We start from the raw sequence: 14423 nt of genomic DNA on the forward strand, positions 1-14423 counted from the left end.
GAATTCTGTGCGACTAATCCCTGTTGTAAAACAAGATGCGCAAGACAAAGTAGTTGATACCACTTTTGATTGATCTGAACCACCCACTTGATAATCCTTGTTTAAGCTCTCATATTGTCCGAAAATCATGCCATTTATCCAAGCCAAACAGGAAGTAATTGTTACTGAAGATGGGATTGCATGATTGGTGTGGTTTTTATCCAAAGCAATTCCTATAAAATGAATGGTTCGGATCAATTTAAGGTGGTTCACGCTCTGCTCTATTGGGCATGTCTTGGGAATAAATACAATTCTCTGTTCACTGTGCCGGCTGGTTAAATGACTCGTTTAGATTACATCACTAGGCTGATAAAATGAATGGTTTGACCACATCTCCAGGGTCATAAACTGAATGGCTAGGATCATCTAATGCCATGTGGGTGGGTATAAATTATGCTTCTAATGTTCTCTTATTAAGCCTTCTAATGGAATATGAATTAGGGCATTTTCCAACTACTACTCATTCTCTCTCCAAAAAAGTTTGGAAGAGGTAAACCCTAACCCTAACTAGGGATTTTTTAATTGAAATTCAGTACTTTTGGATGGGTGCTTGGAATTACATAATCAGATTCAATTGTTTTGACTTCTAACTGAAGCAAAAATATGGTGAGGTTGGTTGGATTCGAACTGCATATCTAGTTTAGTTCACCCACTCGTTCCACTCTTTTTTCTACAGTACTTTTGCTCAGTAGTGTTTGAGAATTTAAGTATCCAGGGAGATAGGGATCCTAAGATATCCAGGGATTTGATCTCTCCTCCCATTGTTTTTTGCAACTGTCCAATTACTCCCTTTATTTAGAAGTTCTCAACATCTAAAGAATGTAAACAAATGTTGAAGGGACCAAAACCCAGAGGTTGAAGAGAAATTGAGAGGCAAGAGTAGTAGTTATATGTAAACTATTAAGAAGTGAGAGTCGTAATAGGATAAGAAATACTTGTGCAAATTAAAAATGGGCAATAATATCCCTATTCCCTTGTTTTGATGTGGCAATCCTTTTATTAATCCTAGTAAGCTCTACTAGGATTGAGGAATACTTGTGCAAATTTATATAAGGGAAGTAAAATTTATATAAGGGGAGTGATATATCCGCCCCTTTTGATTACTTGGGAGTTGGGACACCCAGCAGCAGTGTATCAATGGCTGCAGAGGGGTTGGTGTACTTCACATCAGAAGGATTCATTGGGCCTAGATTGCCACATACAGTGCTGCTGGGTGTCTCAAGTAATCAAAAGGAGCGGATATATCACTTCCCTTATCCACCCCCTTTGTTTTGATATGGCACTCTTTTATTAAGCCCATTTTTTTATTGGCTGTTAATAGGTTTTTGTTAATTGGAACTGCCTTTAATAGATGGGAGATTTTATGTGGTGGGCGTGTGTGAAGTCGAGTATTATTCAAAAAGTAATGATCCAAAAAGCAATGATCCAAACCGTTCATTTGTTGGGCCACAACATAAATAGGTTGTACCCTCTGGATCGTCCTATGGAAATTATCTACAGGGTGCTGCATATTTACGATGTGGCCTAACAAATGAACGGTTTAGATCATCCTATGCAGGGGACCTTCCTGTACTTCGGAAAAAAAATATTGGATTTCACAGCGCGCAATACAAGATGGATTTATCATTGTTGACTTACCAATTGGCGGTTAAAAAAAATACTGATAGACAATTTGCATTCAAAGCCAATCCAACTGTTAGGATTTGCTAGGGACTAAGGGACCATTGCAGAAGGAATTTTGCAGACCCACTGTTGCATAGCAGCCACCTTAGCTAAATTAAATGAATAAGGACAAGGTCTGTTGGAAAAAGTGCTGGTTAGGATGGTGTCACATGCAACAGCAGGTCCATGAAATGCCTCTTACAATCTTCCCTAGCAAATCCCATTTATTACATTCTAGCGGTACTAACCGTGCATCAAGGGGCGAGAATGGAAAACCAAATGAGATGAAGGGAGAGATTACAAAGAAAATGATATAAATGGTGAGATTGCAAAGATTTTTGTTAATGTAAATTTAATAACCAAAGAGAAATTTGTTTTTCAAGGGAGATAAGTGGTTGAACATTTTATTTTCCCAAAAAAGCTTAAGAAATATCTGTGCAATTCTTACCAAATTGTTTCAACTGATAACTTCCAACAAAAGTTATGTGCGAAGGATTACATAAGAGCATTCCTCTTACACATATTTATGTTTAGGGAAATGATATCAACACTACAACGCTTTTATAAGATGCGAAGAATATTACCGTTGTCAAGAAGCACTTACAATTTACAAGGCCTTTAAATGCTAAACGGCAATGTGCTTCCTGCATCTTATATAAACATTGGGGTGTTGATATCATTTCCCTATGTAGAGTTTGCATATAAGATAAGGATGAGACATGGACATAGTTGTTGCATTAGTCAGGACAACATATGGACAGAGTTACAGGTACTGATCCTGCTATTGACCAATTTATGCCTGACACCAGCGATGCTACCTCTACAAGTGAGCCACCACATGTTGTTCATATGCATCACTACCCGCAACGTGAACACCGTCCTCCAGCCAAACTTAAGGATTATCATTGTTTTTTATCTACTATTTTGTCTCTTCATGAGCCCCAATCTTACCGAGAGGCCGCCTCTGACATGTGTGTCTCTCTTTCTGATCTGACTCCCCTCTTATGTGATAACAAAAGTGCTATTCAGATCGCTCACAATGATATCTTCCATGAACGCACCAAACATATTGAAGTTGACTGTCATTTTATTCGTGATCATATGTTATGGAAGATGATTTCCTTACCGTTTATACCATCCGAACATCAGATTGCTGATTTATTTACCAAGTCTCATTCATCCCCTCGTATGCGTTTTCTTGTTTCCAAACTTCATATGCATTCAAAAGCATCTTGAGTTTCCGGAAGGGCATTAACGACAATAGCAGCTCCCACATGCCTAGTATGGCATGCTACTTTCACACATACTTTGTATAGCTTATTGCTATTCCACACATACCTTGTATAGGTTTAGATGATTACATCTATAGGCTTCCATTCTTCTTCTGTGAAATCCCCCAATCAAGGGATTAGATCTTTGTGTTATCTATAAATATTTGTATCATGTATACACAATATATACTGTGAATAAAGTTCTTCCATTACATTGTTCGTTCCTCACATGGGACCAGTCACTAGGGTAGCCCGTATTTATTATTTATTATATATGTTACACCCAATTTCAGGGGAAAAAAAGTTGTATTAAGTCATAACCTTCTCATCTAACTGATTTTGCTTATCAGATGACAGATTTCGATGGTCAAGGTTAATGGATCACACCAATCTCCGTTTGATTTAAACCAAAAGCGGATTATACATTTTTCAAATAATTCAGAAGTACATACACAGAGGATTTATGTATAATCTATTAGACAGTATAGGTATGAGATTTTATAGGGCCATATTAATCTCCCGTTAGGATCTCCCTCTACAGATCGGATGGTTAGGATCATAGAGATGATTCCCTAGGTACAACGTATTTATGTTGTGGCCCAACAAATGATGAAATGAATGGTTTGGTTTGGATCATCCTATGAAGTGAGCCTTGTACTTTTTGAAAAATACTAGACTTCATGCCTACACACTACAAAAAAAGCATTTTTATTGGCTACTGATATTGGTACTCCCACGTTTTGATAATTGCACGGACTCTTTTGTATTCTATTATTTACTGCTGTCAAAGGATATTACAAATCCCAGAAAGGTCTCGAAGACACTTAATAAAGAAAATACAAGTTGAGTTTGTGCAATTAACAAAACATTGTAGTGCCGATATAATTAGACATTCTATTCGCTTTTGAAAGTTTATAAATAGCATTAGATTCATTCAATTGCTAGTTTTTGCTTGCGCTCTTCTTGGAATAACCGGGTTTAAGAAATACATATTCCTTCAACCTTCAATTAAGCTTCTTTCCTTTCTTCTCCCTTCATCTCTCAATCCTCCTTTAATTTCTTTATCTCTTTCTTATTCTTTTTCTTTTTTTGTGGATTATGCAGAAACAGGGGAGTGGCAGAGATTGGTAGAAAATAGATTCAAATTTGATTAATCTAAAAAACCCAGAACAATCCAATGACTTTTGAACAAGGTAAGCTTATTTTGATGCAAAAATAATCGATTCTATTTGATGGGTTTCTATCTTTGAAGTGACTAAAACTGAATCATTTATGCAGAAACAGGAGAAACCCAGAAAAACCCAGAAACAGAATAAAAAATATTTCAATTTCAGATGATATCTCGCCACGAAGCGTTTTAGAAATACCAATTTTGGGTGTTGATCCTTATAACAGTAGCAGTAACAGAAGCAATTCTCCGGGCGATAAATCATCAGTTGTCAACGAATCTTTGAATTTGGAGGGACATGGTTTGCAATGGAAGAATCTGATTAGTGTTATTAAGAAGAAATCTATGAGAACGAGGAGGAATTTAAACAGAAAATTGGAAGGAAGTGAGTTTGGTGAGGATTTACATATTACTAAGCCGTCTTGGAGGAGTTTTGATTATGAGGAGCTTGTTGTTGCTACTGTTAGTGATTTTGGACTTTCAAAATCATGTATTTTGCATGTTTTAGTGTTTTTGGAAAATGTTTTTATTGAAAGCGTTTGGGAAAAAGAAAATATTTTCATGGAAAGATTTGCTTTTTACAAAAGGATGTAGAAGTGTAGTTGAAAAGATAGTCCCATACCGAATGAGGAAAAGGAAAGAGAAGGGCTTATAAAGCCTTACCCTTCTCCACTACTTGTTTGGTTGCACATTGGGTTGAACCCATGAGTGGACCCGTGGGATGGTGCAACGCACCTTTCGCACACGCGCGGCGTGGGCAATAGGGCGCATAGTGGCGCTTTTTTAGGCGCACGTACGCAGCGTCGCGAGGAGCGATTGGAGCCTTTAATTTTTTCAGATTTGATCTGGACCGTTGGATCAAGATAAAGGTGGATCGGTCGGATGGGTGGGCCGAATGGTTCGGTTGGGTTGGGCCTAACGGTCGGCCTAGTACACCAACGGTCAGCAGATGTGATCCAATGGGTTGTGTCCTTTCCCCAACGGTCAAGAGCCCAGAGGATGCGTCCTGCACCGTAGATGGTTGATCTAACAGTTACGGGGTTGGAGGAAGGTTTTGCACAACCCAACAGTCTCTTCTAGGATCGATCACAACCGTTCAATAATAAATGGGTGCGATCTAACGGTCAGATTTCAAACATTCTGGAAAGGTGCCCTGTAGAGGTGTTCTTTACGCTGAAAAGACACCAGAGACTCTATAAAAAGAGCAGATTTCTATCATTTGAGTACAGAAACGAATTGGCAATTCCCTTGTGCAATTCTGACAAACTTTAAACACTCTTCTACATTCTTTCAAAATCCTCAAGTATTTCTACATACTGTTTTTTCTTTTGTTTACTGTTCTAGATATTGTTCTTCTGCAGAAACAGTATCTGGAAATTTCTCTAAGGCTTGAAATTTCTGAAGGGCATGTTGGGTTTGATTCCGCTAGTGCGAGGCGTCATCAAACATTAGTAGGGCTTCCCTACTAGGCTTCATTGTATCTTGGAGGCAATTCACGGATCCCCTTTGCACACTACTGGTGGGGGCGAATCTTGTCTTAAGGAAAGTGATATCACGCCTTGAAGCAACACATTTCTGTTCTCTCATCACCAACAGTAACCATCAATTCTTCAACAGCTACTGATAATTTCAGCTCTGGTAAGTGAAATTTTGTAGCTTTCTTTGCTTTTGTTCTCTTTGTTCTTTCCTTCGTTTTCCCTTCTTTCCAAAAAAAAATTCAAACAGTTTAGGGGGCGGAGGTACAAAAATTGGGGGAGGGTTAGGGCTCTTCTTTTAGTGTGAAGTTACTATAATGCCGTTAAATTATTGGAAATTATCTAAACCTTCCAACTCAAACGCTAATCATAAGGAGAGATGGATTAAGGACACAAACGTAAGCTAAAATAGTAAAGACTAAAGAGGCAGTCTTAGATTAATAGCTAATAAACTTTATGGTTTAAGTGGCCATCATTTATTCAGAAACTTAGTTCAAACTTAGTTGTATGATCGAGTGATCACATATGGTGGTCCCTAATATGGATGTGCCATGATACAAAAATCACATTAATTGGATGGTTAGGATTGTCTACTCGGCGAGTTTGTTGTATTACTATAACATAATGGGTGCAACTTCGGCAGGGCTCAACTCGAACTCAACGGATTTAACCTGATTTTGGCTCAGGTTGGATTTGCATTTCCCCGGATTGTGTTGTGTTAGGGTTGGGAAAGGTCCACCCGATTTAATTTCAGGTCCGGCTAGGGTTGAGCCTTAGGTAACCCTACCTGCCCGAACACGTCTCCTTGTGCCCTGTTTGTTTAAGATTACAACAACCGATTGTAAATCAAAAACCAAATATTGGACTCAAATTTCCAATAATTGGCTTTAGACTCACAATCAGTCATCATAATCTTAGATGAACAGAGCCTTGATTTGGAATATCACGTTAGACGGGTTAGGGGATTGAGAGATTTAAAGGCGGTTTGGGTTAGGGTTGACCCTCCTCGACCTAAGGCTTAGTTTAGGTTGTTTTAGGGTTGAACACTTCAAACCCAGTCCAATTTACGGCTCTTTGTTCCTCAAACTTTTTTGGGGTCATTTCGGAAGAAGATTAAAGTAGATGGGCCATGTAAATGACTTTTCAATAGGCATTTAGAAAGGAAAAACAAGCCAATGCTGACCTATATTCGTTAATTGGATTGTTAGGATTGTCTAATAAATATGTTTTGGGCAGTGATCAATTCACCCCCTTCTAGGATGAATTCATCCGGTATTTTTCAAAATAGATTGTACAGCCCACACCACAGGATGATCCAATTTGATGGCCCACAACATAAATAGGTTGTGCCCTAAAAATCATTTCCATAGAATGATTCTAACCATCGGATCTAAAGAGGGAATCACATTATGGAAACTTCTATAGATCGGATAGTTGGGATCATCCAATGGAAATGATTTTTGGGGTACAATCTATTTACATTGTGGCCCATCAAATGGGCGGTTTGGATCATCCTATGATGTGGGATGTACAATCCAATTTGAAGAATATGGGACGAATTCATCCTAGAAGGGGTGAATTTATCACTGCCCTTTTTAATATTACTGTTAACATCAACGGCTCTACATTCCTCAGGTTTTTCGTTATTTCAATGAAGTTCTAGGGTAATTTTTGGAGAAGATAATATTTACTGTAGTGGGCCGACAATAGTGGGCCCTTCCAGCAAATCGTGTTCACGTACGGTAGCTTCTGGTAAACTAATTTGACTGAAGTCAAAGTTAGCGGCTCAAACGCCATGAATTGCGGACTGCAAGAAGTTTGAAGATGGGATTATGCAGTTACTTTATACCCACTGTTCGAACACCATGGATCTTGTGATCAACGGTAGTCAGGTAGGGGTACAACTCGGGTCCGGGTCAACCGGAAAAGAAGTCGGGTTGGGTTGAGCTCTCTGGCCCGGGTTGAGGGTTTGGGCAACCCGACAATTTTTATGAATTTTTTTTCTTTCTAAGCTTAAATATTCGGGATGGGTTGGGTCAGGTTCAGGTTGGAAAAAGAATTCTTCAGGTCGGGTCAAGTTGGGCTCAACCCAACCCAACCCAACCGACCCGAGTTGCACCCTTAGGTCAGAGAAACACAACTTTCTTTTGTCATTTTCGACAAGAACCGGAGGATTTTATGAGAACTACGTGGAATTCTGAAAATTTTCTTCATGCCTTCCCATTCGGGGATGTGGTGGGACCCATCTCTTGGGTTTAGATGTACTCTTATGGAGTACTAAAAGTTTTATTCATAATTAGGGGTTTGCCAGGCCTTTTAGTTACTGACTTTTGCATGAGAGAACAGCTACATCAGCAAAATTAAATGAATAAGACAAAATCTGATGAAAAGTGAGCCCGTGTGGCTGTTCTCTCATGCAAAAGTCAGCCGTGAAATGGCTTTCCGTGAAATTGCCTAGCAAATGCCTAATAATTATTTAAGGTTAATGATATATGCACTCTTTTTATAATAATATTTTTCACTTTTTAATTACTTTTCTGAATGGGTGTTATTTGCTTTTTTACCATTATGATAGCATTTAGCTGCTTATTAAAAGAAGCTAAAAATTTAAAGAAGAATGCTATTTGGCATGCATCATTTCCTCATTTAAAAGGAAAAACCAAAAAGGTAATAGAGATTAAAGTGGAGCTAGTATTACAGCTACACTTTTGTTCACATGCTCTTTATTTTAAACTTCTAGGGTGCCTTTGGGTTGCCCGGAATCAGGAGATGGAATTGGGATCTAATTCCAATTCTGCCGATTCTTGTATTAGATTAAGAAAAAAAGAGTGGAATCAGAGGGCGGAATTAACACCACAGGGAATTAGAGGGCGGAAAATTGCTTGAATCTATTTCCCACCCCAAGCGGTGGTATTCTGATTCTGTCTTGGTCAAAATGGATTTTTTATTTCAAGGAGAATCAAACTAGGAATTGTATGATGTCAATTCCGATTCCTGATTCTGGCCATCCAAAGGCGCTAAGGTTAAGTTTGGATGGCTGAAATCATGAATCAAAATTGGCATCCGATTCTGAGTCCCCCATTCATTTTGACCAGGGCAGAATTAGAATACCACCTCTTGCCGCGGAAAACAGATTCTCACTTTCTTCTTCATTAACTTTGCCCTCCTGTCAGTTTTACCCCTTGATTCTATTATTTTTGAACCAAACATTGGAATTGAGCGGAATGGCAGTAGTGTGAGTTATATATTTTGTTTCGCTTAATACCGAAAAAAGGGAAAAGATTTGTGTTCTATTCCGTTTCATTCGGCATTCCATTCCATTTTAGCCCGTTTCATCCGAAACACCCTGGTTAGTTCCATTTCGTCCAAATTATGGTGACGAAACACATACTGTTTGAAAAATATAAAAAAATACAGAAATGCCTTCTAGTGGATCAGCTTCCATTTTTACAATTTTGCCCTTTTGTTTTAGCCGTTTTTATGTATTGTGATTAGTCTAATATTTTAGGTAATAAAAAGTGTTTTTAAATATTTAGTTCATAAAATTGTTTCTTATATTTTAGCAATTTTAAAATTTTTTAAATTTTTTTAACTATTATTATTTCCTGTCGTCGCAGCGTCTTTTCCGAAACGGCAAAATGGCCAAACGTTCGGTTCCACTGGCCAAAACAAAACGATGAACAAAGCAGAATCTACAACAAAACAGTAGCCATTTATTTGCGTATAATCTTACATGCAAATGATTCTAAAATTAAATATAATTACTTGAAAATAATCATTATAATAGTTATAGAAATAATATAGTTAATGGCTTCAAAAGAGGTCTTAATGTCCCCCAATTCACAAATAAGATTAAGTTAAAATAATCTTATTTGCAAATAAAAACCAATTTTGCTAGTACACAAGGAGGCCCAAGAAGCCCTTAATCTTATGTTCTAAATTGAATAAAAACTATGATTTTATACTATTCTCTCAATCTCTCTCTCTCTCTCTCTCTCTCTCTCTCTCTCTCTCTCTCTCTCTCTCTCTCTCTCTCTCTCTCTCTCAATTGAAGTAATATTTCAGTAATTTGTTCTTTCTCCTAAACTTGCAGAAATGTTGATTGGAAAGGGTGTCTGCCAAATGGGCAACTTGTGGCAGTGAAGAGGCTAACAAAGAGAGACAAGGAGGAGGAGGAGAGAGTTGGAGACTTTTGTCTGAGCTTGGAATAATTGCTCACATAAATCATCCAAATGCAGCTCGTTTACTTGGTTTTGGTGTGGAAGGAGGATTGTAATCAGTTCTCCAGTTCTCCCCACATGGAAGTCTAGCTTCTATTCTCCATGGTAATTCTTGTGTAGATCCCTTTTTTGTAAAAAAAAAAACTAAGGTTTATTGATGCTATGTGCAGAGTATACATTGAAGCTTGGTATATAAACCATCCTAGCAACAATCTGGCCTATCATGGCCTGATTCAAAAATCTTCTTAAATCTCCAATCAATAGCTTTCTTGGGTCTCCTAAAATTCCCATTGATTGGATGTTAGGATCCCTCTGGTTTCATTTGAGAGGTGGACCCCTATATGGGAAGTGAGAATTGAATGAATAGGCATGTTGTGTGTATACACCAAGTTTTAGTGTATCTATACTCTATACATAAAAGAGGCGCAGGTTATTTAAAACCTTATAAATGTAAATTTCTCCATAGCTATTTACTACTGAATAAAATTAAATTTCTTGAAAGATGAAACTACAACTATTTTTAATTATTCGGTAATTTAAGTTACTATTGAAAATTTATTTAATTATGTTCTAAATCCTTAGACCAGATCTGGAATGTTCATAGATTTAAAAAAAAAAAAAAAAAAAATTGTTGGTTTTTACCTGTTAATAGTATAAGTGCACTGATTCACCTAGAATTTAACTACAGTAAAATACTGTAATTAAAATGATGCTAACTTTAGAAAGTTCTATTTAATGAAAAATTATGTAACATGAAGTCTGAAACCTGGACTTAGCTTCTGATGGCGTATAATGCTAATATATATATATATATATATATATATATATATATATATATATATATAACTATTAAATACTTATAAATATAAATCTATCATCAAATAGTTATCTATATGTACACTACATGCTAGAGATGTTCATCACGGGGATATCAAGCGCGCTGAGGTTTATTTTATCCTTGGAGAGATTTGCTATCTTCTTTCTGTAGACCTTCAATAAAATATTACCAGAGCAAAATTGGTTAACAGAGACCATCAAAACTCTTTGATATTCAATGGCAGAAAACTCCATCGATCGAATGGTTTTGATCATCCGATCAGGATGATCTTTCAGCGGCGGACAATTCAAGTTGAGGCCCACTAGATGTATGGCCCAAATTGATGATTAGATTGCTGACTTGGGCATTGCACCATAATATGATGCATTGCATTGAGTCATTATTCTATCTCTATATCTCTTAGAAATGAAATTGAATTTTAGTTTTTCAAGTTCAAAAGGGCGTCTTGAATGGGGTGTCCGGTTTAAAGTGGCCTTAGGAGTGGCAGAAGGGCTGCTATATCTTCAGGAGGGCTGCCACAGACGTATAATTCAAAGAGATATGAAGGCCTCTAACATATTACTTACGAAAAATTATGAACCTCAGGTATTATTTCATCCGTAGAGCTTTTTTAACAATATTTCGTTTCAAAATGATATATGCACTCCCTTGTTTTAATAATAACACTCCATATTGTTAGTGTATTTTTAAAATAAAATAGTTCTTGAAACTGTTTTACAAAGAAAAGCGCCTTTGTTTTGTAAAAGCGATTGCTTTTAAAAAAGAGAGTAAAGTAGCTTTAGAAAGATAGTCCCACATCCGTTAGGCAAAAACGTTGGAGAGAGATTTATATAGCTTTTCCCACTTCTCTCTATTGCTTTAATCCACAATGGGTTTTAGCCATTGGACGGACCTACGGATCGGTTCAATGCACACGCTTGGCGTGGGCAATGGGCTGTAGGGCTCTATAGTGGCGCACTTTGCACAACGCATTGCAAGGAGCAAGCTTGGGCGAGTGCGATCCGAATCGTCAGGTCCTGTGTAACGGCTAGTGGTGATTGGGTGAGATGATGACACTTGGATTGCGTCCCATCTTCCCAACAATCATGAGCCCAAAGGGTGCGACCCACACCGTGGATGATCGATCTAGAGGTTATGGGGTTGGAGGTTTTACATAAACCAACAGTCACTCCAGGATCGATCTGGACCTTAGAGTCACGGATGGGCGCGATCTAACGACCAGAATCGAACCCGCCGTTGGATTGTGTCCCATCTTCCCAACAATCATGAGCCTAAAAGGTGCTACCCACACCGTGGATGATCAATCTAGCTGCTATGGGGTTGGAGGGAGGTTTTACACAAACCAACAGTCACTCCAGGATCGATCTGGACTGTAGAGTCACGGATGGGCACGATCTAACAACCAGAATCGAACCCGCTCTGAATAGGTGCTCTATAAAGGGACAGGATCGATCTGGACCGTAGAATCGCGGATGAGCACGATCTAACGGCCAGAATCGAACCCGCTCTAAATAGGTGCTCTGTAAGGGTGCAAATCAAACATAAAGGGTGCCAGAAACCAAATTTCAGAAGCAAATTACTGCAAATTACTCTCTTGAAAGCCTTCAAACCACTGTATACTAGGTGCTCTGTAAGGGTGCAAATCAAACAGAAAGGGTGCCAAAAACCAAATTTCCGAAGCAAATTACTGCAAATTACTCTCTTAAAAGCCTTTCAAACCACTGTATACTAGGTGCTCTGTAAGGGTGCAAATCAGACAGAAAGGGTGCCGGAAATTGGAACTAAATTTCAGAAGCAAATTAATCTGTTAAAAGCCTTTCAAACCACTGTATACTAGGTGCTCTGTAAGGGTGCAAATCAAACAGAAAGGGTGCCAGAAACTGGAAACAAATTTCTGAAGCAAATTACTCTCTTGAAAGCCTTTCAAACCACTGTATACTTTCTTCAAAAAGAAAACTTCCTTCCAAAGGTGGTTCTTAGGTTTGATTCATGTATACTGTTTTCTGTAGAAACAGTAACTTGTATCTCAAATACTTGTTCCTTCCAAATGTGGTTCTTGGGTTTGTTTCCGCTTAGTGCAAAGTGTCAACAACCATTTTGGTGTAGATTACACCGGGCTTTATTGTATCTTAGAGGCAAATTCGTGTACCCCTTTCTCACTTACTAGTGGGGGCGAATATCGTCTTAAGGAAAGCGACATCGCACCTTGAAGCATCTCCTTTCTGGTTCTATTTCCCACCATCTCCACTATATATTTTCCAACACATATTACATATATTCTTTTGAATGGACGGAGTATCCGTGTTCGATTCCAATATTACATGATTCTTTGCAATACTTATAGATATTGTTTATCTTTTTTTTCTTCTAAATACTACTCCCAAAGCTTTGCAATTATCACATGTTTTGAGTTTAATTTATTCATAATAAAAGTAAGTCTTTTTTTATGGAAGTAAAATATCATAATTTTTTTAATTTATTAAAAATTTTAATTACACTTCTAGACAAATTTTATCTGTTTTTTAATGATTCTACCAAAACTTTACAACTATCACGTGTTTTGAGTGTTTTTTTTATGATATAAGGTATCCCTACACCATTTAGGGCAGGACAAATCCTTTTTTTCCCATAATAATACCAAGTCCTTTTTATAGAAGTAAAATATTATATTTATTTTAACTTACTAAATTTTCTTACTATTACTAGTCATAGCCATTTTATTATGTAAAAAAATAAAATTTAAGAATTGATTAAAAGGTTTTGACAAATCCATGTATATTTCTTTTTGAGGTTTACCGAATCCGACACTTGATATTGGTCTTGAATACTGATAATCATACCGAACCATCCATTTGATATCATCAAAGATTTGGACCGTTCATCTGGTGGGCCCCACCATGGAACAACCATTGAAATTCAGTGTGCAAGTCCTCCAATTGAATTTTCAGGATTATTTGATCAGATTGAGTCTTGGGATATGAAGTGGGCCCACAAGATCAATGGTTCAGAATGTGCTGAAATAATGTGTGTGGGTCCAATTGCTGCATCTCATGGGAGCTCTCACATAAGTGCATCTCATACTATCACTTCCCTGTCTTTACAAATTCTTTGTTTACTTTTCCAAATGTAAATGTTCTTTTGGAAGATCATTTTCTCCTTTCACCTTGTAGATTTCTGATTTTGGATTAGCAAAATGGCTTCCTGAGAAATGGACCCACCACATAGTTTTCCCCATTGAAGGAACATTTGGGTAAGAAACAACTTCACTCTGTCATTTGGTGGACCCCACCCTTCTCTGTGGACCGATCGTAGATGGACGGTGATGATTATTCTTCTGTATACTTAGTTAGGAAAAAAATTATACGTATAGATTTATATATTTTTTGTTTCAGATATTTAGCACCAGAATATTTCATGCACGGTATAGTCGACGAAAAAACCGACGTGTTTGCGTTTGGGGTTTTGCTACTGGAGCTTATAACAGGGCGTCGGGCTGTTGATTCTTGCAATTGAATCATTGGCATGTCTATATAAGTATTTGTTAAATTGTAATATAGGTTTTAATTTGTAACATATAAAATATATTAACTTATATGCAATTGAAAAGGCTCTAAAACCATGTGATAAATCCTGGGTTGAAAAAAAAACTCAAATAAATGTAAATAATACTAAAAACCATAAAAAAGAGAAATTAATGCACCCTTTCGGACACAACCTAAGATAATCTTCGGAATTATTAAAATAATTTAG

General features: G+C 37.4%; 1 pseudogene; it reads left to right on the top strand.

The window, feature by feature from the left end:
* Positions 1-2420: 2420 nt before the first annotated feature.
* On the top strand, positions 2421-14186 carry LOC143850553 (receptor-like cytosolic serine/threonine-protein kinase RBK1; annotated as a pseudogene).
* Positions 14187-14423: the final 237 nt, after the last annotated feature.

Source organism: Tasmannia lanceolata, unplaced genomic scaffold (genome assembly GCF_043159265.1).
Source record: "Tasmannia lanceolata isolate RefF3 unplaced genomic scaffold, GAP_Taslan_0.1 ptg000018l, whole genome shotgun sequence".
Taxonomy (NCBI): Eukaryota; Viridiplantae; Streptophyta; class Magnoliopsida; order Canellales; family Winteraceae; genus Tasmannia; species Tasmannia lanceolata.